This window comes from Lactuca virosa, chromosome 3, assembly GCF_052849685.1.
Source record: "Lactuca virosa cultivar CGN04683 chromosome 3, Lactuca_virosa_CGN04683_v6, whole genome shotgun sequence".
Lineage (NCBI taxonomy): Eukaryota > Viridiplantae > Streptophyta > Magnoliopsida > Asterales > Asteraceae > Lactuca > Lactuca virosa.
In genome coordinates, this window is record NC_136428.1 from 78,265,382 (window position 1) to 78,292,112 (window position 26,731).

A 26,731-nucleotide genomic window follows, 5' to 3' on the forward strand; every position below is an offset into this window, starting at 1 on the left:
TTCAAATGTAAAAGACGACTACTGTACAAACTACATTTCATTTTATTTAATTGTGATCCTGAGTTTTTCTGATACTTACGACTCTAGTCCTCATGTGTAAATTGATATCTTTTTTTTCCTTGCGTTCATGGCTGTCGACTGTCGTGAAAACTAACCAGGAGGAAACACTTTATACAAACACTTTTAAACTTCGTTTTAAAACAACCCTAAAGTTGTATTAAGTTTACAAGTTGGTCCCTCCCTCAAAACTTGTAATTAAAATCAACATCATGGCCCCTATATGGAGATTTGTCTTCATAACTATCCTATTATCAAACTAGAATTTAAAATACACACTTCAGCCACCTGCTTCGTAAATAAGTTAAGAAAGCAGTCTCTTATTGAATGATTTTAGCAAAATCAGTCCCTGTAGTTAATCAACTTACAAAACCACCCCTTCATACTTAATAATTAATACCAAAACTATCCTTTTAGTTTTATTATGTAATATAAATAGACCTGATGGTTCTTTTTAAATGTATGAAACGGTTGATTTTGTGGTTTCTTACGTCGCACTCCACCAAAACAAATCTAGTATGCATACATGCTACGAAGGTGAGTGTAACGGCCCTTTTTTATTATTTTATTATTTTTGGGGAGAATACATGTGAAAAATATGTTTACCGGTTATGAAATGTGTTTATAAACTTGCGAAATCTATATATCGGTTATAAAATACGCCTATAAAACACATATCAAGTTTTAATATTTGTTAATGCCAAAATAATATGTTATAATCTGATTTCCTTATGATACGCATGCGTTTAAAAATATTATTAGCCTTACGAATAATTTATTTTCATTTATATTGAGCATGTACAAACATATATTTTAATTATTTACGTACGAATTATAGAAATTATATATTGGAAACCTTTCGTGCATGTGAAGAAACATATAATCTATTTAAGCGAGTGACATATATTTTTACGGATTTATCGAACTTAGTCGGCTTTTATAGTGAAACTTTATCGTATAACCTAGTTAATGACCTTTATAGTGAGACAATATTTATTACCTAAGTTTAACCACTTAGTATTCCCGTTTAACTATAACCATTAATCCTCGGAGCGAGATACGTATGTATAGATCTATACAGGTCGACACCCCCACCTGTAGTTGCTAGCTACAACCTCGACTGATCAATCGAAGCGGGTGATAATTACATTTAGTATAACTACGACGTCCAATGAAGCGTTGTAAGAGATTATAACTAGTAACATAACTCGTTTATAGGATTCACTATAGGCATTAACCAGACTTTTTATCTAGAAACCATAGATTCGGTTTCTCTGTTTATCAAACATTTTATGCATGGATTTGCTTATGGTTTATCTATTTGTCAAACATTTTAAGCATGAATTTACTTATGGTTTATCTATTTATCAAACATTTTAAGTATGAATTTACTTATGGTTTATCTATTTATCAAACATTTTAAGTATGGATTTACTTATGGTTTATCTCTTTAATAAAAATTTCAATCATGGATTTGCTTATGATTTTTTCTTTATCAAACATGGTTTTAACCACAAAAGAAATACTTTCTAGACTTTTAAAGTATCATTACTGCGGTTAGCAGAAAATATGTAACTCTCACGAACCTTTGTATTGACTCTCAAATTACATGTATTCTCAGGAGATCATTGACCCAACCTTTAACAAAAGATTTGTTCCTGGATTTTCGGGCAATGTAGTATTATTTAGTTTTTGTCATGTCGGCCTAAATGTTAAGGCGAATTTATGAACCTGTTATTATTATATGTATGAACCTTGTATTCAAACTTTAAAATGGAATGTAACTACTATGTTGTTATTGTTGTAACTTGTGATGTATATTCAATTTGCTTGTGATCCATGAAGTAAGTCGCACAGCCCATTCTGCCGCCTCGGCCGGGGGTGTGACAAATTGGTATCAGAGCTAAATTGGCTATAGAGAACTCGTATCCTCGAAAGAGGAAATACAACTATAGCTACAGGATCCTAATAAAAGTATTATTAATAAATATACTACTTCTCAACTGCTCACGGGAGAGGCAACTGGTTTGAAGGGCCGCTAGGGTTGCTGGATTTCAAAATGGCTTAATTGCCACAATGGTCTGCCCCCACGGTGTTTCCTGTTCTGACCCTCATCTGTGCTTAGTAGTCTTGGAGTACAAACCAAAAATTAATAATACTACAAACCTCAAAAACAATAATATGTAAGAGTTATATATATATATATATATATATATATATATATATATATATATATATATATATATATATATACTGTAACTCGCGATGAGAATACTTAATAAAAATTCTGATATGCCTTCAACTAAAGCTACCAACTCAACCATTTAGGTTAAAAGCCTCAACTAAGGTTAGTATCCTACATAGGTCATACCATAAATAAACTAGGAACGCACACCTATGTTATTTATGGTCGGGATGGTGAACAACCAACCTCGAGCGACGAGTTTGACAGACTACAATGGTTGAGAGTTTTAGAGATTGAAAGATGTTCTCAGGACTCGATGTAGATACCTAGTACCTAGAATCCATATATCAACTCCCAAGACTCGATGCAAATACCTAGTAGCAATAGCTCCGCTACTTTCGTAGTAGAGAAACCGTAGTTCCCAGTAGATTGTTTAGTATTCTCCAAACTTCTATCTCCCCTAACTTCCAAAGATGACCAGGATCCATCCAAAGACGAACCATCTATAGAACCCACTAAAGGGGAGGAATCCGGAGAAGAGAAATGAACGATCGAAGATAAACAACCAGTTGAAGATTTTTGAGTGAGATCTCAAGTCGGGTCACGCGAGTGTTTTGTACAGGATTTTCGTTTCTGTGGGTTGAGGATCGGGGTATCTATGTGCCGAGGAAATCAATAGAAGGGTTCAAGGGTAATGAAGGGATTAAGTTCTGATGATAGATCAAGCTCTTGTGATTGTGTTTTGAATTGGTTCTATTGGTAAAAGCATCAAGATAAGTCAGGGTAGTATTTTTCGACTTGGAGCTCGAGTGTGTAGAGTAGATTGTTGTTATTCTGAGGCGATGTCAGGTCACTTGCAGTAGGGTTTAGATAATCTTAGAGTAGATGATCTGATCCTGTTGCGCAACTCTCGTCAATTCTAACCGTTGCAGTGATGAGTCTCCTACTTGAAGGATTATCTGAGCCTTTTGTTAAGTATAAGTGTTCTGCAGGGACAATTCGTAACATCCCAAAAATCATGACCAAAAATTTCATTTTTAAAACCATTAAGCAAACCATGGTTATTAAGTCATACATAAAACATCTTAATAATTCAAAGTATACTTTCCAAAATATATTTAATTTATCAGAGTAAAACGTCCCATGCTAAATAACCAATGGTGTGTGACATGCGATCACCCCGAGCTCTTCCGTCCACTACCGGAAGTACCTGAAACCAAAACTGAAAACCGTAAGCACGAAGCTTAGTGAGTCCCCCAACCTACCACATACCATACATAATCACATACTGCAAGAATAGGGCCTCGTGTCACACCCCCGAACCAGAACGACGGAAACGTCCGGAGGCGGGTGACTTCATTGTGTAGTATCATAACAATTGCATATAAATGAAACATAGCAAATCCAAACATCATACATTATAACAAGCTTACATTTGTTTTACATCGTGTTTATGTTCTCAAATACTACACAAAAGAGACATTAGTAAGCAAATTCCAAAAGATAGCAAAATAATCTTGAGTCCGCGATCCAACAACCTGCTTATTGGTTTCCTGAGAATACAAGTCGTTTGAAAAGCGTCAACATAGAATATGTTGGTGAGTTCATAAGCATTTTCGTATAAAACTTGATGATAGTTTAGAAATCCAGAAAATCCAATATTTTCTTATCAAAATCGTTATAAGTCTTGTTTCAAATCGAGTATAATTGCATGTGTGTCTTAGTTCTTTGTTTTCAAAATCGTATAAAATCGTTTCCTCCAGAAAATCCTATATTTTCTGATTTATAAAATAGTAGCTTTTAAAACAATAACACTTGTGTGAAAAGTCTCGTTTGAGGTGATTCAAAACACAGTTGATTATAAACCAAAGGTGAAATCTGTATAAGTACACTTCTGATATATTCTAGTGAGTCGTTATAACCATACTAATATGACGGAGTTCCTGTTATGACGTTCTTCAGGCGTCGGTTTGTTCAAGACATTTGTCACCCTAGATTGGCCGGTCTAGCTGTAGCGAACAGCGAAGGTGCGGGGTGTCAACCCCGTATAGATCTATACACAAATTCTCGTTCCCCCTTTAGGAGACTCTGGTTATAACTCTTACAGGACTTTTAGGCGTACACTATTGTATATAATATATGTACTGTGAAGATTTGTCTGACTAGAATACTAACAGTTTCGAGTAAATCATTGAGATCCATTATTTACTAAATAAATAATAATAGTTGTACTCGTTGACTAAATATTCCGTTTCGTTTCGTTTGTTGAACATAATCTGCTTTAAATGTTTATCAAATCGATTCAATAGTATCAAAGTCGGATAAAATGGCTTTCCTCTCTATATATTACTAAGTGAGATCCCATTTACCGGAAAATGTCAAGTTATGATTTGTGTAAAACTATGCCTTGTGTGAAGTTATGACAGCAGCTTTATGACATGCAAAATTTTCTGTCATAAAGTTTCTATTTGCAAATAGTCATTTATATCAAATTTTTATAAATAACACCTTTACAGTTTGCAAATAGTCATTTATGGAACACAAAGTTCCAATTTCGAAATTCTAGACTTAGTGTCAACATTTCAAGGTCTATTTCAGCAACTTTTATTTCTAGTTATGAAAAGCATGGATACAAGGGTGCATGTTGAACACTCCCCAAAACTTGGGAGGCTCCTTTTGTAAATTTTATTGTTCATGTAGTGATTAAAATATTATTTGTTTTCATGGGTTCTGTGAAACCTCACGTTCACAGGGAGTTGCAAAAAAAATATAATAATATTTCAACCCACATAGAAAACACACGTATACATGCAATCATTCAAGAATTTAGAACAAGAGATGACTTGTACTCTCCCCCAAAATCAATAAAAGCTTAGGAAAAAGATGGGGTATGAAGCTCACCTTGGTTTAGCTTGTTGGGTGATTTGAAGAGGTGTAAGGAGTTTCCAAGTTCCAGCACTTGGAAGTGTTCTTTGAACTTTAGAAAATCCTAAGAATAATTCTATGTGTAAATATAAGGAAGTCTTAGGAATAATATGAAGAATCACTAGTAAAAGAGGATGAATACTTACAAAAATTCTGGAAATTTTCCTTGAAGGAATGAAACTTGAGTCTTGAAGGAGTTTGAGAGAATTCTTAGGAGTTTACTGGATGAGGAAGTGAGAAGTGGAATAAGGGAGGAAAAGAGATTCACGTATCTGAAGGGGAGGATAAGGGAGTGACTTGACACTTGCATGGAAAACCGGTGGGTAAAGCTCCTTTTCTTATGGACAATGTGTGTTTATATGGGAATTGCATGGGAAATGAGGAATCAACATCCCATCATAAAGTCAAACCCCTTCCTCTTCTAAAAATCTCTTTAAAACCTTGGGTATTATTTTATATAAATATATTAAAATAATTGATTTTGGCATAAAATAGTGATTTAAGGGGTCTAAGATAGGAAAAATATGAGTTTGGTGTGATTTTCGGCGTCAAAATGCCTTATAATGGTAAAAAGGTCCGAAAATGATGAAAATCCGGAGTGGGATGTTGTTCCTGCGAGGGTCCGAAGGGTTTAGGAGGTTTCCGGAGTCATCTTCTAAGTTCCGTAGCAAGGAGTGCATTTCCGAAGTCAATAGTAGAGTTTGGAGCATGTCCCTCGGAATCGGACTCAGGAGCGAAGCCAGCAGGTCCGGACCGAGGATTCCGAAGCGGGTCTATTTCAGAGTGAAGCGAGGTCCGAAGCAAGCATTGACCCTTCCGGAGCATGTAAGATCCGAAGATGCACTCTTCTTGGTTCCGGACCAAAATGTTCCTATTGGGTTTTCTTCTCCGGTTTTGGGTTGTTTTCGACTGAGGAAGGTGCATAGAGAGATTTGGGAGAGATTTCACATACTTGGAGAGATTTGGGAGAGATTTGATATTCTTGGAGAGATTTGGGAGAGACTTCATATTTTTGGGAGAGATTGGATATTCTTGGAGAGATTTGGGAGAGACTTCATATTTTTGGGAGAGATTGGATATTCTTGGAGAGATTTGGGAGAGATTTCACATACTTGGAGAGATTTGAGAGAGACTTCCTATTCTTTGAGAGATTTGGGAAAAGACTTCATATTTTTGGAGAGATTTGGGAAAGAGAGAGATACAATGGGAGAGATTGAGAGAGATTTTGCCGGGAGTCCTTATTAATGCTTTTCTTCGTAGAGTAAGGGCCTTAGACTTAGTTTCATCCTATTTCGAGTGTTATACACCCCCGAAGGGTACTCAATAGTACTTTATAGAGTTGTTACTTCCCTAAATCATATTAGGGTTTTAAATTTTGAACTTTTGAGACTTTCAAGTGTTACTTTTCATTAGGAATTATAGTTGTACATTAGCAAATATAACAAAGTCCCCAACATATACACACTAGTTGGGTTGACCAGATAGTCCGATGACCTTGACTTGACTTTGACTTTGACTAGAAGTTTGCCGGTTGTCACACCTCGCCCGCTACATCGGGCCCCGCCCGACTCCGAACGAATCCGACATCAAGCCCCGCCTGACCCCAGGCCCCGCCTGGCTTCGAGCCCCGCTCGGTATACATATCTGTTTCTCTTAGGCCCCGCCTGTCTCTGGGCCCCTCCCACTAAACATTTACAAACATATAACCATAACACATAAACTAAACATACCCTATGTATTCCTGTTCTAAGGCCTCTCCTATCTTGGGCCCCGCCCCTGTCCTGCTACGGATGAGCCATGGAACCCCGTCCAAGCTCCTGCTATTAGTGAGATACAGGCTCCTGCCCACAATCACCTTCCTACCAGGCACATACAAGTATCACACAGACAACAAGTATAATCTAACATGCAAACATTCCTTGGGCACCCGCCTGACATCAGACCTTGGTCTGGAATATCATGCTAGCATACGATGCCTAGGGCTAACCCCCGGGTCTTCCTACTCATAACTACATGGGGCGACATTGTGGCCTTAGACCCATTCAAACAGTAAGGAGACTCACCTCACACTGCTGAAACCTTGCTGATATCCTTCTAGCTGGTATCTGGAATTCCCGAACTGTTGCTCCCCTAGCTCCCCGAGCTACCAATACCAACATAACACTTAGTCCCAAAATGCCCTCCAGAAGTCAAACCAAGTCAACTCTGGTCAAAGTTCAAAGTCAACAGTCAATGGTCAAAGTCAACATTCTGAGTTGACTCAACTCGCCGAGTTCTCCTTCAACTCGCCGAGTCCTAAAACCCAGATCATAGAAATCCTAAACCAACTCGCGAGTCAGCCCCTGACTTGCCGAGTTCTCTGGCTAACCAGACTTGTGATATATCGAGTCAACTCGTCGAGTCATTCCTCTGAGTCGTCGAGTCTCTCCCTGGACTCGCCGAGTCCTTCAGTCTGATGGACTAACTTAATGTATTAAGCCTCTATAATTCAGATCCAAGCTTCATACTTCACATAAACCCTGAAAATGTCCATTCAAGGGTAAAGTTTCCAACTTTACCCGCTAACACCCTCATAAGATGGTATTAAATCAAACCCTAACTTCTTAGGACCTAGATCTTGGTCCACAAGCCACCAATACTTCAATCTAAGGCATATAAGTTCAGATCTAGACCCTAGATGCTTCATGAACACGCAAAGATTCCACCTTTCCTTCCATGCATGGCCTTTTAGAGCTTAAGAGACCATAATAACCTTCCCTAGGGTTGCATGGGACTTTAATGGCATAAAGTTTGCACCTTTATGCCTTCACAACCATTAAGGACTCCAGATCTAAAGAGATCCAAGCTTGGGACGTCCAGATCCTAAGGATCAAGTTTCTTGGACAAAAACCCCCACAAAAGTGACCATAAGGAGATCTAAGAAACTATAAGGCAAGATAGAAGCTTGATTACCACAAAGTGATGAGAATGAAACGAAATCCCTGGATCTATAACCTTATCCTTGAACCTTCAATTTCCTTCTTCTACTTCTAGGATTCAAGAGCTTCCAAAATCACTCATAAATGGCTCACAAACTCAAGAGGGTCACTAGGGTTTCGTGGGTGAGGGTTTGCACACCGGAGGCTGTAAATGAGGCTGAGGGGAGGGGAATAAGATGCTTAAATAGGGCACCAAGTCCTGATTTTAGGGTTTTCCAACCTAGACCAGACTCGCCGAGTCGGCCACTTAATCCCCCGACACGGAACTCGCTCCGACTCGTCGAGTGCTTCCTTGGACTCGACGAGTTAACTCATTGACTTAGGGTTTTCCTTTCCTTTCTTGGTGCTGCTGGATTACGGGTGTTACAAATCTCCCCCACTTATACTTGACTTTGTCCTCGAAGTCCGCTACGACCAACTATCCTGCAATCTACTCACAGCATTCCCGCCCGATGAGTACATCTCGTACTGGGTCCGATCCTCGTGGAATCACTTCCATTGACCTTCCGACCGCTACGACCAATAATCCTGAGAACACGGCTCTTACCCAACCGACAATCCTTTCGGTACTCCCTGTGTACTTATGTTGGTCATCCTAGGGGTTCACCCCTTTTTTCCTTGCGCGTTCACTGGCCTTCCCAAGGCAACTTTCCATAAACAACAACCTCCTCTATCTCTATGAAGGATATACCCTTCGCTGTATCTACACCTCCAGCCACTCCCCGTGTTGGTTACTTCACTGATACCCGCTGAATGCTTCCTCTTACTATATCCTGGTGCTGAAAACCCGACCCCGCGAATGGACCAGATAATCCTTCGAGTAAAAGATTCATCCCTGCAACGGTTAGACTCATACGAGAGCTGCGCAATAGGGTCAAACCCTTCCCTCTGAGATTATTTAACCCTGGGGTGAGAGGCGTAACACTTCTTGGTCAACTAGCTGTCCCACACCAAACTTCTCTTATCAATACCACCCCTGACTGCAAGTTCTGCTGTCTCTTATCCGCCTTCCGGATAAACCGAGACCACCCTGGTCCCATCTAATCTGCCAATAACTAGGTTACCGGAATCCCACCGGTTACTGAACCCAAGCTCAATCGCTCAGTCACTCCCAGCGATTCCCGAAGGAAACTTCGGATGTCTAAAACTGTTCTATCTACTTTTCCACTCTGACTCTATAAGCTCTGGGATCCTTGATCCCCTAACTTAACCCTAAGGTCTCTACCAGGTCCCACCTGCACTGCTGCCAACATACGAGCCTCTCCCACGGGTCTCACCCAACTATATCTTGGAGCGGCATCTCCCAGGGTCTCACCCCTCTAGGACTACGCAGGCCAACTCCATACTAGAATCTCAATGAACTATCCTTTCCTGATTTCTATCATGCTAACTAAGAGATACGGGCCTCGCCCAAACTCCGCTAACTAGGAGATATGGGCCCTCGCCCACACTCCTCTGACTGGCTACTAACGAATGTTGCGGCTATCCCGCAGTCTCACCACACTCTCCATGTTGACTCTACTACTGACTACTACTCCGAAAGCATCCCATGTTGGACGTTCACATAATCTTCATCCTGACTCACTCGCGTCCTGCTGGCGATCCTCCGACCTGGTTTCCCAAACCAACCATCAACTAATCATGAATATACGAACTCAACGTTGGGAAGTTTCCCAAACTCTCAGCTCACATGCTCCTCAATCCAACCAGCCACTTGGGTTGCTTTCCTTCTCATCAAGGATGCATACTCATCCTAGTTTTGTACTTACTCCTGCTTCTGACTACTCGGAAGGTTCTCCCCCACTTCGATTCAACTAGCTCCTTACAGCTCACTGCTTGGAAAGGATTCCCAATCCTTCCTACCATCCTATAACCAATATGCCGACAAATCCAATGCTCGTCACTGCTAGGGATCCAGAACACCAATACCCAAACGAAACCACTCTTGAAAACTAATAGAATACCTCCCGAGCCCCAGCCACAATTGCTACAATGACTACATCCGGGAAACCTGCTCTAAAGGGAAACATCTTCAAACTACTACTCTAACATCCATGGCATGCAAATGACATATAACTCAATCACAAGCAGGCCACTAAATTCTGAAATAACATTACCCATACCGATGCAATACTATAACAATAAAGTCATGAATAAAAACTGACATGAAATCAAAAGATACGCACCTGCAACGTCCGAGGCTGCTCGTGTCTCCAATGTAGACAGCTGAAAAGCCCTTCTCCGTGCCGTAGGCGCCTTTGCCCGGCCTCAACGACCGCCGGTGATTCTCAAAGTCACAGGGGCAGGAGCCCTCTCCTGTCCTACTGGAAGCGAACTCGGACATTGGGCCTTCTTGTGGCCCCGCTGACCGCAATGGAAGCATACCATGTCTGATCCATGGGAGATGGTAACAGTACAATCTCTACTAAAATGACCGATTCGCTCGCACTTGAAACAACCCAAATCACTACCACTGCTGCTCCTAGACGCACCCTCGTGCGTCCTGCCGCGCTTACCTTCGCGACTGCGGCTCTGAAAGTCTCTTAATCTCGAATCCGACCTTTTGGGTCTCTTACCCGAACCTGTGGACAACTGAACCTCATCTGGTTTCCTCTTCCTCTCTGACTCCAAGTCAATCTCATGCTCCTGAGTTATCCCGACTGTCCCATCAACTGTCTGAACAGTCGTTGTCTGACCCTGAAACCTAGCGGATACTCTGCCAATAACACGCTCAATAATGTCGGGCAACTCCTCGCGTACGGCTCGCGAAACCTCCATAGCGATCCAATCATGTAGTCGTCTCTCCTGGAGGCAAGGTCCTCAACCCACCTCTGATCCCTGATGACAAGAGATAATAACGAAATCCTCCCTTCCGAGAGATCGCAAAGATCCATAAGCATTGGGCCCCTGATGGGCCCCGAGGCGGCTACCCAAAAGCTGCAAAATCCTCTCCTTGACTGTACCGAAGATCAAAGGAGTCTAGTCCAATATACTGCGCGTAACCTCAACCGATACAAACTCTCTCATCTGCTCCTCGAGCTGTCTGGCTCCTGAACCCGAGCCTGATCCCTCCCCGGCGCCTGCACCGCCCACCGATCTATCTCGTAGCGTCACCATGCTGCAAACATATCATAACACCCATCTGAATATTCCTCACTGACGAGGGATCACATACACACTACGAGTTTCCTGGTCTCATCTCGGCCCTTCTTGAATCGAGTATGGATCCTCTGCTTTCAGTAGTACGGGCCCATACTACCTTCCACATCTATCTGTACTTTCCTCAAGAATTGCTTTGACTCCACCAGGTCCTTTTCACTGCTACTAACACTGCGCCCAACACTACTCTCATCCTAGGCTTGCCCTAGGGTATCCTCTAACTTATTCCATCCTCAGCTGCTGAAGGACTTCCCAGTAATGCCAACTAGCTACCTCATGAATATAGCCACATACAACAGAGATCAGATAATCCTTCAAGTAAAAGACTCATCCTTAGAACGGTTGGACTCAGACAAGAGCTGCGCAATAGGGTCAAATCTTGTCACTTTGAGATTATCCAGCCTGTGCCACATGTGACTTAGCATATTCACTTAATAGCTAGCTCGCATTAATAAAAGTCCTAAAAGCACAAAGAAAGAAGCATTCAGACAATAAGGAAAAACTAACCACATAATCCAATCAAAATGTTCTATCCCCTACTCAGGAATCTGTACTAGCATGCAAGTCATAAAGCTCATATAATCAGGCATAACCTAAACAGGCTATCCTGCCACTGACTAATCAATACTAGCATGCATCTCAATAAACGAATATAACAGGCATACAAGGCATCCTTCCTAGATCCTTAGCCCTAAAGTAGCATGCTGATCACATAATCATATCATAACATAAACTTGTATGGGTAATTTGGGAGAACTTACTTGAGCTTGGCTGATTACATGCACCACACCCTTTTTCTCTTTTCAAAACTCTTTTCCTTTTTCTCAGAACGCGTTTTTTTTTATAAAATGATTTTCTTTTGAAAATTTTCATACCATGCCCTCAGTTTGAGTTCAGTCACACCTAAGAGTATGCCCGAATCCCTCAAACCAAGGCTCTGATACCAACTTGTAACATCCCAAAAATCATGACTAAAAATTTCATTTTTAAAACCATTAAGCAAACCATGGTTATTAAGTCATACATAAAACATCTTAATAATTCAAAGTATCCTTTCCAAAACATATTTATTTTATCAGAGTAAAACATCCCAGGCTAAATAAATAATGGTGTGTGCCATGCGATCACCCCGAGCTCTTCCCTCCGCTACCGGAAGTACCTGAAACCAAAAATGAAAACTGTAAGCACGAAGCTTAGTGAGTCCCCCAACCTACCACATACCATACATAATCATATACTGCAAGCATAGGGCCTCGCCCGCTACATCGGGCCCCGCCCGAATCCGGACGAATCCGACATCAAGCCCCGCCTGACCCCAGGCCCCGCGTGGCTTCGAGCCCCGCTCAGTATACATATCTGTTTCTCTTAGTCCCCGCCTGTCTCTGGGCCCCGCCCGCTAAACATTTACAAATATATAACCATAACACATAAACTAAACATACCCTATGTATTCCTGTTCTAAGGCCTCGCCTATCTTGGGCCCCGCCCCTGTCCTGCTATGGATGAGTCATGGAACCCCGTCCAAGCTCCTGCTGTTAGTGAGATACATGCCCCCGCCCACACTCACCTTCCTACCAGGCACATACAAGTATCACACAGACAACAAGTATAATCTAACATGCAAAAATTCCTTGGGTACCCGCCCGACATCAGACCTTGGTCCGAAATATCATGCTAGCATACGGTGCCTAGGGCTAACCCCCAGGTCTTACTACTAATAACTACATGGGCCGGCATTATGCCTTAGACCCATTCACACAGTGAGGAGACTTACCTCGCATTGCTGAAACCCTGCTGATATCCTTCTGGCTGCTATATGGCAATTCCCGAACTGCTGCTCCCCTAGCTCCCCGAGCTACCAATACCAACATAACACTTAGTCCCAAAATTCCCTCAAGATGTCAAACTAAGTCAACTCTGTTCAAAGTTCAAAGTCAACAGTCAATGGTTAAAGTCAACATTCTGAGTTGACTCAACTCGCCGAGTTCCTCCTTCAACTCGCCGAGTCCTAAAACCCAGATCATAGAAATCCTCAACCAACTCGCTGAGTCAGCCCCTGACTCGTCGAGTTCCCTGGCTAACCAGACTTGTGATAAACCGAGTTAACTCGTCGATTCATTCCTCTGACTCGCCGAGTTCTAACGCGAACCAACGTGGGACAACCCACTCCAACTCGTCGAGTCCCTCCCTGGACTCGCCGAGTCCTTCAGTCTGATGGACTAACTTAATGTATTAAGCCTCTATAATTCAGATCCAAGCTTCATACTTCACATAAACCCTGAAAATGTCCATTTAAGGGTAAAGTTTCTAACTTTACCCGCTAACACCCTCATAAGATGGTATTAACTCAAACCCTAACTTCTTAGGACCTAGATCTTGGTCCACAAGCCACCAATACTTCAATCTAAGGCATACAAGTTCAGATCTAGACCCTAGATTCTTCATGAACACGCAAAGATTCCACCTTTCCTTCCATGCATGGCCTTTTAGAGCTTAAGAGACCATAATAACCTTCCCTAGGGTTGCATGGGACTTTAATGGCATAAAGTTTGCACCTTTATGCCTTCACAACCATTAAGGACTCCAGATCTAAAGAGATCCAAGCTTGGGACGTCCAGATCCCAAGGATCAAGTTTCTTGGACAAAAACCCCCACAAAAGTGACCATAAGGAGATCTAAGAAACTACAAGGCAAGATAGAAGCTTTATTACCACAAAGTGATGAGAATGAAACGAAATCCCTAGATATATAACCTTCTCCTTGAACCTTCAATCTCCTTCTTCTTCTTCTAGGCTTCAAGAGCTTCCAAAATCACTCATAAATGGCTCACAGACTCAAGAGGGATACTAGGGTTTCGTAGGTGAGGGTTTGCATACTGGAGGCTATAAATGAGGCTGAGGGGAGGGGAATAAGATGCTTAAATAGGGCACCAAGTGCTGATTTTAGGGTTTTCTAACCCAGACCAGAATCGCCGAGTCGGTCCCCCAACTTGTCGAGTCGGCCACTTAATCCCCCGACACGGAACTCGCTCCGACTCGTCAAGTGCTTCATTGGACTCGACGAGTTGACTCATTTACTTAAGGTTTTCCTTTCCTTTCTTGGTGCTGCTGGATTAGGGATATTACACAATTGGTCTATGATTCTGTTTTCTAGTGGGAACCTCAAGTAATCAGAAGTAGAGTAGCCAGCTGGGAGACAAGTGGGTTGGATTCAATAATGATTTAGTAAGGGCGGTCTGTCGGGGAATCAGACCATCTCGAGACTTCAGATTTCAGCTTGGGTAAGCGTGATTATGTTATAAGGGATTCATACCTTTGCGGGTTGTAGGGCCCTGCGAGGGTTGAATTCGGTTGCCTTGGGAAGGCTGGGGTATGCTTGGGATTTTGGCTGTGTTGCTCAAGGTTGTTCGACATGACGAGAATGGTATGGAATGATTTCGAGGACGAAATCTAATTTGAGTAGGGGAGAATTGTAACATTTTGTTTATTAGATAAATAGATAGATAAATTTATAGATGAATAGTAGCCCTAAATTCGAAATACTTTAGCAAGGCATTGGTTTTGGGGGTTAAATGATATAATTTGGACTTCGGGGGTTAAGAGTGTAATTTCCGGATTAATTTGTAAAGAATTTTGAAGGTTGAGGGCTGTTTGGTAAATTATGGATTTAATTTGAAAAAGGATTTTAGAAGTTAGGGTATGTCTTGTAAATATTAGACTAAAGTTAAAAAGGTTTTGTGGAGGAGGGACTGAACTTGTAGAAAAGGAATTAAGTTTGGAAAGAAGACACGAGATAAACCCGGTGCACTCCTTCCCTACCGTTTTTGGACGATGCAACCCTAACCCTAAAACCTTCATCCAGCCGCCAACCTTATATCCACTACCACCGGTTGCCACCACCGCCTCCTAGCCGCTGTTGAAGCTGGAAGCTGCCGAAGCCAAACCGGTAGTGAGTCTGTCGACAGCGACGAAGAACATCTCATGGGACGCCAGAATCGTGAAACGCGGCCGCTGATATTGTCTATCGGTGAGAACGCAACCTCCGTTTCCTCCGCCTCCACCACTCCTTCTTACTCCGTTTTTGCTCTGCATCATCTAACTCGTTTCGCCGCCGTAGACGTCGCTCCTTGCGGCTGTTTCTCTTCCCGTGAAATATCTCCGGTCGTCGCTGCAGCGGACATGGTGGTTGTGGGTACGTTTTGTAGTGTTTTTCCGTGATTACGATGTGTGTGTGCATTTTCTGGTCCGAAAGCGTGGGTAACCACCATGACAGCCAATCATGGTGGCTACCGCCATATAGCCTATTTCTGCCGCCACCAGGCACTGTGGGAGGTGGCTGTGTGTGTGTGTGTGTATGTGTGAAATCTTCGGAATGCATGTATTGTAGTGGTGTGTCGTTGGTTGGACGATTCTTGGTTGGAAGTTGAAGAAAATCCATCACCACCGCCGTGAGGTGGTGGCTGCCACTGTGGGCCGCCGTCGACCACCACCGCCCGAGGCGGCAGTGGGTGGTGCTCAACATAGTGAAACCCTAATCGGTCCAATAGCTTAATCTTGGACTTAGTTGGCATGTGTTTGGGTTAGAAACCATAATTAGGGTTTAGAAAACCCTAATCTTGGAAATTTTAGTTTGGACTTGTCGGGACCCGTGTTTTGGACCATTGGATTGAATCTATGGCCTATGCCCGACCACATGGTATGATTGGTCTAGTGGAGTGATGGACTTATGTAACATCCCAAAATTCAAGACCAAAAATTTCATTTTTAATTAAGTTATTATAAAACCAACAGTAAAAGAAAACATCCATAATAACATCCCATGTCAATACCAAAGTGTCAATAATCAAAACATGTTATCATAAAACAATATCAAAGTGTAATCCCAAATATCTCATGTGCGGAAAACATAGTGTGATACGCTGCGATCACCGACTCCTTTCCTTTGAATACGAAGTACCTGAAACCAAAACTGAAAACCGTAAGCACGAAGCTTAGTGAGTTCCCCCATCATACCACATATCATACAATAAACATACTGCCAGACATGTTTGGGTGCTCGACCTACCCTGCTGAGCATATTTGGGTGCTCAACCTACCCTTTTCAGGCATACCGGGGTGCCCAACCTACCCCTGTCAAGCATATATGGGTGCTCGACCTATCCTGCTAGGCATATCTGGGTGTCCGACCTACCCTCCGGTTTATTTCAACCGGTTACGGGGACTATTTCACCCCTACCACTACCACATAATAACATAGCATAACATACTGTCAGGCATATCTGGGTGCCCGACCTACCCTCCGGTTTATCTCAACCGGATCTGGGGACTAGTTCCCTTCCTACCACTATCACATAATATCATAGCATACTATCATAAATAGCATACCAGATAGTGACATACCATATAATTATCACAAAGACAATCATCTCTACTATAATCAACTACTAGTGGGCCGACATTGGGGCCTTCGATCCACTTCTACTGGAAGGTAACTCACCTAAATGTCGAGAAGTAGTTGAACTATCCTCGGATTTAGGATCAACTCCTCTCAAACTCCTACACATAACAATCTCCTTTAATTACCCTTTCATACTTATAACCCCTTTAAGGGTCAACTCTGGTCAAAGGTCAAAGTCAAAGGTCAACACTCTGGTCAAAGTCAACCTTCTGGTCCAAGTCAACCTTCTGTTTGACTCAACTCGCCGAGTTGGTCCATCAACTCGTCGATTCCCCGAGTCCATAAAACTCTCGAGTCTCGATCCTACTCGTCGAGTTCTTCCACGAACTCGTCGAGTTCCCCTTCATACAAATCGGGGCATTCCACTCACAACTCGTCGAGTTCGTCCTTGAACTCATAGAGTTCCTCTTCATATCCATTAAGACATTTTGCTCTCAACTCGCCGAGTTCATCCTTGAATTCTTCGAGTTCCTTGATCTTCAAATCCATAAACACGTTCAACTCGCTGAATCATATTCTAGACTCAACGAGTTTGCTCAGTAACATCAACGGTTGGGGGACCACGACCTAACTCGTCGAGTCGTATGAACGAATCGTCGAGGCCCCCAAAGTCCAAATCTGTCCAATCGATTTTGGTTGGGCTTAATGCATCCAAAACACAGATCTGGTTCCCTAGGGTCGATATATCACGTAAAGTTTGATGCATGGGTTATTTAGCTTAAAAAGGCTCTAAAAGTGGTTCATATGATGCATGGGACTCCCATGGCCATAAAGTTGGCACCTTTATGCCATGGAGTCCCTCTAAGACTCTGGATCTGAAGTTATAACCCCAAACCATGCTTGCATCCATGAATGGTTCCATAATATACTCCAAATGGCCCTAAACTACCCCATGAAAAGATCTAGTAGATGAATAGTCAAGGTCAGGAATGTAGCACAAACTCTGGATCTACTTGCTTCCTCTAGAATCCCCAAACTTCCTCTTCCTCCTCAAGCTTCAAAATCACCAAAAACACACAACAAAGGCTCAAGAACACTCAAAATGGGTTAGGGTTTCGTGACTAAGGTTTGGAGGTGATTGAGGTTGTAGTTGAAGTCAGTTAAAGTGTTTAAATAGGGTGCAAACCCTGATAATTAGAGTTTCACTCTGGCAGCTCTACTCGTCGAGTCGGGGCTCCCTGACTCGTCGAGTAGACTTCGAGTCTCGCGTTCGAAAATCCCATTCCTACTCGACGAGTTTGGGGCCTCCAACTCGTCGAGTCCCTTTGCTAAAATGAATATTTATAAAAAAAATACCTACCAGGAATCGGGCATTACAACTTAATGAATTAAGTAAGAACACTTAACCCTAATCGTCATCTTATGTGAAAACCCTAATTATGTTTGGCTTTAAGTTGGGCCTTTCTTTTGGGCTTAGGTATTTGGATTCTTGTTGGGCCATCTGAGAGCAAATGTATGGACTAGATTATTTGGATGGGCTTAGGGTAAGGCCCATGCAAAGGGTTTGGGCCTAATTTGGAAAATTGGGCCATAGTTGGGCATTGGTTGATTATTTGACTTTTGGGCCTTCAGAGTGTGAGTGTGGGCCTTGGTCTTGGACCAAGCTAGGTTAGGGGTAAAATGGTATTTTTAACCCAAGTATGGACTTATGGTTATGTCTTAGAACCCGATTATTAATTAGGTGTTGTTTTGATGTTGACAGTTCGGGAATCTATCATCCACTGGCTAGAGTTTTATCCACGGGACTTCAACATAACAAGGTGAGTCTCCTCATTGTGTTTAGCGGGTCGAAGACACCAATGCTGGCCCATGGTTATTATGTTAGGATGTCAGTTGTCTACGTGACCCTGACATGTGTACATATTGATATGTATGCTGAGTGGGGCCCGATGACTATTTTATATGCTAGTATCAGGTTATGCATATATGACTTGTATGTAGGCGGTGCCCGTTGATTGTGCTGTATGTTGTTATCTTTGTGATTTTCACATGTGTTGGAATGTTTATATGATTATATGTATGTGAGAGTGGACGGGGCCCGTATTTCCTCATTATTCGAGTATGGGCGCGCCCGTATCTCAACATTAGCTGAGTGTGGGCGGGGCTCGTATCTCATTATTACTTGTGTGTGGTTATTGGTATGTTTAGAAGGTTGTGTACTTGTTGTCTGTATGATACTTGTATGTGTTTGTTTATGTATCTGAGCGTGGGTGGGGCTGATATCTCATTATTATTTGAGTGTGAGTGGGTCCCGTATCTCATGATTAGCTGAGTGTGGGCGAGGCACGTATCTCGTAGTTAGCTGAGTGTGGGCGGGGCCCGTATCTCACAGAGTGTGGGCGGGGCCCGTATCTCGTAGTTAGCTGAGTGTGGGTGGGACCCGTATCTCCTAGTTGCATGTTATGTGTATGGTATGTGGTAGTTTGGGGGAAACTCACTAAGCTTCGTGCTTACGATTTTCAATTTTGGTTTCAGGTACTTCGGTTTTCAAAAAGAAGAGCTCGGGATGATTGTAGAGCACACACCGTATGCTTCCGCCTTGGGTGTTTTACTCTGATTTTACAGAAATTGATACATTGATTTTATGTATATGTTTGGATGTCATTGATCAATACTGTTTTATCTATTATTAAAAATGAAATTTTTGGGACTATATTTTGGATGTTACATGTATATATTTTGTATTTATTTTATATTGAAAATCAGTAAACTTATATATATATATATATATATATATATATATATATATATATATATATATATATATATATATAATTTCAAAAATGACTAATTTAACTAGTAATTAAAGGTTTTTCTTTTTCAAGGCAAACTTTTCTAATGACAATATGTAAGGGTAACCAATCTTTATAATTGTATAATTCTTATCATTTGTTATATACAAATTTTACCAATAAATATAGAGTTAAGATCAAATTTGGCTAATTAGATATTTAAAGTTAAAAGACCAAATTTGAACAATCATGAAAGTTTGTTCTGAATTGGTCCTTTTTACCTCATATATATATATATATATATATATATATATATATATATATATATATATATATATATATATATATATATATATATATATATATATATATATAATTTTGGCTTAAATTTTAATTTTGTTATTAATTTGGCCCAAATTATATTATAATTTATAACTTTACTTTTCTAACAAGTTTTTTTACATATGCATTTTCACAATTTTATTAAAAAAACTAAGTTTGAAAAAGCTTTGTAAAAAAGTTGTCAAAAAATATAATTTTATGAAAAAGGTTTTAAATTTGCGAAAAAAAAGTTGTTTAAAAAAATATTTTGTTGAAAAAATTAAGTTTTAAAAAACAGTAAAGCAAAGTTGTAGAAAAGTTTAGAGTAGATTTGTAATAACAATTAAAACTTAGGTCATAATTGTAAAAAATAAAAAATGATGATAATAACAGGAAACATTGACCAATTCCAGACAATTTTTATGATGGGTTAACTCATTATGTAACAAAATGTGTAAATTTTGCTATTGACATTTGAAATAATTTGTTAGTCATAATGGTCTTTTTTGAACATTTTATTTTTGTAAATGCACAAAAAAGTATATTATTATATGTATAATATCACAAAAGTTTGTTGCCCTTACAAGTTTATTGCAAATTCAATATGAAAATTTATTGGTCAAATATGTAAAAATATAATGATTAAATATATAACATAGTAAAACTAGTCACCTTTGAAAGTCATTACTTAATATATATATATATATATATATATATATATATATATATATATATATATATATATATATATGTTGAAGTGGTCAAAGGCAATCTAACGGTATGCAAGTTTCAGATTTTATATGGATTGAACTTATAATTTCAACTTTCAATTCCTACATAGATTCATTGTGCTTCTTGGAGCATTAGATTCTTGTTGTGAGCCACCTAATTGTCGTTATATACATCTCATGCTCTATGAACAACACAATTTAGGCCAGCTATGAATTTGGTACAAAATTAATACTTAGTTTGGTGAATATGTTCATAATTCTTCTACCGGTTAAATAAACTTGTGAAGGATGTATCATAAACTTGTGCATATTCATATTACCATTAAAATTGTTTTTTATTTATTTTCTTGATTTTACTAAAATACAAGTTATGAAAATAGAAATTTATCCTCACACCCTACATATTGAACTTATCAAATCTTCTCTAATCAAAGAGTATACGATTCACATATATGCAAGCATGGAACATTTCAGAATCTATATCACTCAATTGCTTTACTACAAAACTCAACATGCTATAGATTTGTTCAGATTGTGGATGAGTTTTATCATGAGCTATGAATCTGTGAGGTGATCCAAGTATCTCCACAAAGCTCCATCCTGGAGACTTCTTAACTCCTCTCTTCTCCATCACTTCTCTCATTGTTCTTGCTTCATCCCATCTCTTAATCACTGCATAAACATTTGATAAACCAACATATCTACCATCATGATCTGGTTCCAATTCAACAAGCTTCTTCCCCACTACTTCAGCAAGATCAAGATTCCTATGATTGATACAGCCATTGAACAACGCCCCTAACATGGAAGCAGTTGGTTCCATTGGCATTTGAGACAAGAATGTGTATGCTTCCTTAAGTTTTCCAGCTCGAGCCAATGCATCCATCATGCATGCATAATGTTCGGTTTTTGGATTCAAACCATTTTGAGTAATAGACTTGAAATAATACCAAGCTTCGTTTACTAAACCTCCATGAGCACAAGCACTTAGTATGCACAAGTATGTGATCTCATCTGGTGTGATCTTGTTCTTCAGCATCTCTTTAAACATATCAAGTGATTCGTGTACAAACCCATGTGTTGCAAGCCCTCCAATCATTGCATTCCAAATTAAAACATCGGTTTGTTTCATGATTGCTCCATGGAATACGGATAGTGCTTCCTCTATTGCTCCACATTTGGCATACATATCTACAAGTGATGTTCTTAACACTAAAGTTAAAGCTATCTTCTTGTTGATAATGTAGTGATGCATCATGATCCCTTGATCAAGTGCACCTAAATGAGCACAAGCACCCAATACACTCACCATAGTCACCTCATTTGCATTGATACCAGATCCATGCATCTTTTGGAAGATAGCCAGTGCTTCACTATACTCACTACCTTTGACATACCCATCAATCATGGAGCTCCAGGATACAACATCACGCTCTGGCATTGAATCAAACACTTCCCGAGCCATTAATACTTTCTTACACTTGACATAGCAATCCAACATCGAGTTCCAGGAAACCAAGTTCTTGTTTGGCATTTCGTCGAACAGCTTGCGTGCATACCCTGGATCCTTGAAAGAAGAAGATAAATGAATCAAAGAATTCTTAACGAACCTGTCAACATCAAATCCATCTCTTATAACACGTCCGTGAACCGATAGGCCAAGCCGAACCTCTTGTAAGTGCGACGCTGCCTTTGCTAGAAACGGGTAAGTTAGATGGTCTGGGGTTATACCCATCCGCAGCATGTCAACGAAAACTGATATCGATTTGTTAGGATTTTTGCTTTTCGAGTAACCCCTAATGATTGTGTTCCAATTGAAGATAGTTGGGTTTGGAAGTTGAAGGAAAATAGCGTAGGCGTAATCCATGTTCTTGGAGTGAGTGGCTGCAAAAGAGAGAAAGCTTGAGACGAATGCATCTTCTTGGGTTAGTGGAAGCCCGAATGTAATGATGATGGAATGCAATTTTTTGAATTGGCACAATGATCTGCAGTTTTCAAGCAAGGCGATCAGATTCCCATTTTTACATAACAATGCAGCATTCAACATTACCTGTGGTTTAGCGATCGGAATAGTTTATGGATGATGCCTGGGTTTTTTAGTTTACTGGAAAAAGACTATGTGAGTAATTGAGTATTATTGTATTTATATACGATCTGAAGTTTAGAATAAGTGGAGTCTTACAACAAAATGATAAACATGGACGGGTCACCGGGTCCAAAATACCCGGTCCAGCTTGGTCCAACAAAACATGATCTGGTATGATACGTATCAGTCCAGAACTTTGATATGGACTACACCGTCCACGACTCAATCACCTTTTATTAATTGGATATTTGGATCCGTTAAAAACTTTATGTATGAGTAAGAGTAACAAGTTTTGTAAACGTATACATTTTGTATTTTTTTTAATATAGAAAATCAGTAAACTTAACTATAAAATGTTCAAAAATGACTATTATAACTAGTAATTAAAGGTTTTTTCTTTTTCAAGGCAAATTTTTCTGCGCGACCAATAAACATGTAAATACACATTTGACCAATATAGAGGAAAGATCAAATTTGGCCAACTAGCTATTTAGAGTTAAAAGACCAAATTTGATCAATCATGAATGGTCCTTGTGACTTCCTATAACCAATTTTTCTTTTTATAATTTTGGCCTAATTTTATTTTTGTTACCAATATGGCTCAATTTTTATTATAAGTTTACTTCTTTACAAGTTTTTTTTACATATGCATTTTCACAATTTTATTAAAAAAACTAAGTTTGAAAAAGCTTTGTAAAAAAGTTGTCAAAAAATATAATTTTATGAAAAAGGTTACAAATTTGCAAAAAAAAGTTGTTTAAAAAAATATTTTGTTGAAAAAATTAAGTTTTAAAAAACTGTAAAGCAAAGTTGTAGAAAAGTTTAGAGTAGATTTGTAATAACAGTTAAAACTTAGGTCATAATTGTAAAAAATAAAAAATGATGATAATAACAGGGAACGTTGATCAATTCCACACAATTTTTATGATGGGTTAACTCATTATATAACAAAATGTGTAAATTTTGCTATTGACATTTGAAATAATTTGTTGGTCATAATGGTCTTTTTTGAACATTTTATTTTTGTAACATGCACAAAAAAGGAAATTATTATATGTATAATATCGCAAAAGTTTGTTGCCCTTACAATTTTATTGCAAATTGAATATGAAAATTTATTGGTAAAATATGTAAAAATATAATGATTAAATATATAACATACTAAAACTAGTCACCTTTGAAAGTCATTACTTAAAATATATATGCTGAAGTGGTCAAAGGCAATCTAACGGTATGCAAGTTTCAGTTTTTAAATGGATTGAACTTATAATTTCAACTTTCAATTCCTACATAGATTCATTGTGATTCTTGGGGCATTAGATTCTTGTTGTGAGCCACCTAATTGTCGTTATATACATCTCATGCTCTATGAACAACACAATTTAGGCCAGCTATGAATTTGGTACAAAATTAATACTTAGTTTGGTGAATATGTTCATAATTCTTCTACCGGTTAAATAAACTTGTGAAGGATGTATCATAAACTTGTGCATATTCATATTACCATTAAAATTGTTTTTTATTTATTTTCTTGATTTTACTAAAATACAAGTTAAGATAATAGAAATTTATCCTCACACCCTACATATTGAACTTATCAAATCCTCTCTAATCAAAGAGTATACAATTCACATATATGCAATCATGGAACATTTCAGAATCTATATCACTCAATTGCTTTACTACAAAACTCAACATGCTATAGATTTGTTCAGATTGTGGATGAGTTTTATCATGAGTTATGAATCTGTGAGGTGATCCAAGTATCTCCACAAAGCTCCATCCTGGAGACTTCTTAACTCCTCTCTTCTCCATCACTTCTCTCATTGTTCTTGCTTCATCCCACTTCTTGATCACTGCATAAACATTTGACAAACCTAAAGAAACTGAGAAAACATTCTATTCCATTAATTGATTATTGATCCACACACGTACAAGTATTAAAGAGATCCTTATAAACAGGATCAGATAAACTAGCTAGAAAATAGGCTAAAGATAAACATAGGAATAAACTAAACAATACGTGATTATCTAAATGGAATAATCTAGATGTGTAAAATAGTTCTATTACTCCCCCTCAAGATGGAGCATGAAGATTACGAATGCCCAACTTGTCCGATAGAAATTTGAGACGATCTGATCCAAGTGGTTTGGTCAATAAATCAGCTAACTGGTCTTGAGTCTTGATTTTGACAGGTGCAATCTCCTTAGACTCAACTCGTTCCTTAACAAAGTAACAGTCCATTTCCACGTGCTTTGTACGTTCGTGCAAAACAAGATTGTGTGCAACGTGACGAGCAGATTCATTATCACACAAAAGGGGAGTGGGTTTGTCCAAAACAATGTCGAAATCAGCCAACAGCCATCGAATCCAGAGTATTTCACTAACCGTGACAGCCATTGCACGGTAAGCAGTGAGCTTAACGTCTCCTTCCTTTGGTAAAAGTATGCCTTGCCCCAAGGTGTTTTTCAGATATCGAAGAATTCGAATGGCTGCATCCCAATGGTTTTGGCGAGGATCATAAACAAACTGACTAAGCACGTTCACTGCGTAAGTTATGTCGGGCCTAGTGGCTTGGAGATAGAGAAGCCTACCAACAAGGCGTCGATAGGTGCTTGCATCTACCTTGTCAGCATCATCTCCTTTATCGAGCTTCAAATTTTGTTCCATAGGAAACCGACTAGGCCGACAGCCAAGCATGCTAGAATCTTCGAGCACATCAATGGTGTATTTGCTTTGACTGAGTACCAGCCCTTCATTTATGCGAGCTACTTCAATTCCCAAGAAGTATTTCAAAGTTCCAAGGTCTTTAATACTAAAATTTTTGTCAAGGCATGACTTCGTATCTTCTATATTCTTTCTATCATTCCCCACAATGATAACATCGTCAACATAGATGAGTGCTGCCACAAAGATATCTCCGTCTTTGTGAATAAAAAGCGAGTGATCAGCATGAGACTGTCGAAAAGCAAGATCTTGAAGGGTAGCAGTGAATTTTTTATACCAGTTTCGCGAGGCTTGTTTTAGGCCGTATAAGGATTTCTTTAGCTTACATACACGTGTCTCATTATCTTTTCTGAAGCCTTGTGGTATTTTCATATAAATGTCTTCATCGAGATCGCCATGCAGAAATGCATTGTTGACGTTCAATTGGGATATGATCCAGTCACGCTTGACAGCTATGGTAAGCAAAACACGAACAGTGATGAGTTTAGCAACTGGGGCAAACGTGTCATGAAAGTCGACTCCTTCCATTTGTGTGTAACCTTTTGCCACAAGGCGTGCTTTGTATCGTTTCACCTCTCCATTCGGCTTATACTTCACTTTGTACACCCACTTAGAGTCTATAGCTCTCTTGTCTCTTGGCAGACTCGTAAGTTCCCAAGTGTTGTTTTGCTCAAGGGCTTCAATTTCCTTCTGCATTGCCTCTTTCCATCGTTTGTGTCGAACTGCTTGATGAAAAAATTTAGGCTCATCGTTGGTGACGATGGCAGCTAAAAAGGATTTGTGAGATTGATAAAAATTGTTATAAGAGACATAATTGGTAAGAGGATGTACCGTAGAGGCGACTCGACTAGTGACGGGTTGCGGATGATTTATCGAAGGGGGGAGCTGCACTTCATAGTCTTTGTAACGGGTGGGTTGTGACCTGTTTCTGGTTTCTCTTTGTTGATCAGTGTTGCTGGTTTGTTGATCGGTGCTGCTGGTTTCACTGGCGGCGTGATGGTTCGTTGGTACAGAATTATCTTCAACCTTGCCAAATACATCATTTACAACACTCGTCGTATGTTGGTTGTGGTCAGAATGACTTGTGGGGCTGTTGTCATCGATAAAACTGTCATGCATGGCAGTCTCGGATGATGAGTTTTGATCAGGGGGTGTGATGATCTTATCAGCAAAGCGAAAAAGATCCTCACTGTCGGCTAGTGGTTGCATGTTTCCATGCATATGTTTCATGGGAAACTCGTTTTCAAGGAATCTTACGTCCCTTGATATCACTAACTTCTTGGTTTTCATGTCATAAATTTTATAACCTTTTATCCCTTGAGGGTACCCAACGAATATTCCTGGTCTGCCTCATGGTTCAAATTTATCTCCC

General features: G+C 39.8%; 1 pseudogene across 2 annotated transcripts; it reads right to left on the reverse strand.

Annotated features, from left to right (window-relative positions):
• Positions 1–20,913: 20,913 nt before the first annotated feature.
• Positions 20,914–22,680, reverse strand: LOC145166056 (pentatricopeptide repeat-containing protein At5g08305 pseudogene; annotated as a pseudogene). Of its 2 annotated transcripts, XR_013740337.1 has the most exons (2): positions 22,596–22,680; positions 20,914–22,530 (listed from the first exon to the last, which is right to left on the reverse strand). The product of XR_013740337.1 is annotated as a pentatricopeptide repeat-containing protein At5g08305 pseudogene, transcript variant X2 (transcript). The 2 variants fall into 2 exon arrangements; XR_013740336.1 differs by lacking the exon at positions 22,596–22,680 and having other exon boundaries at positions 20,914–22,592.
• Positions 22,681–26,731: the final 4,051 nt, after the last annotated feature.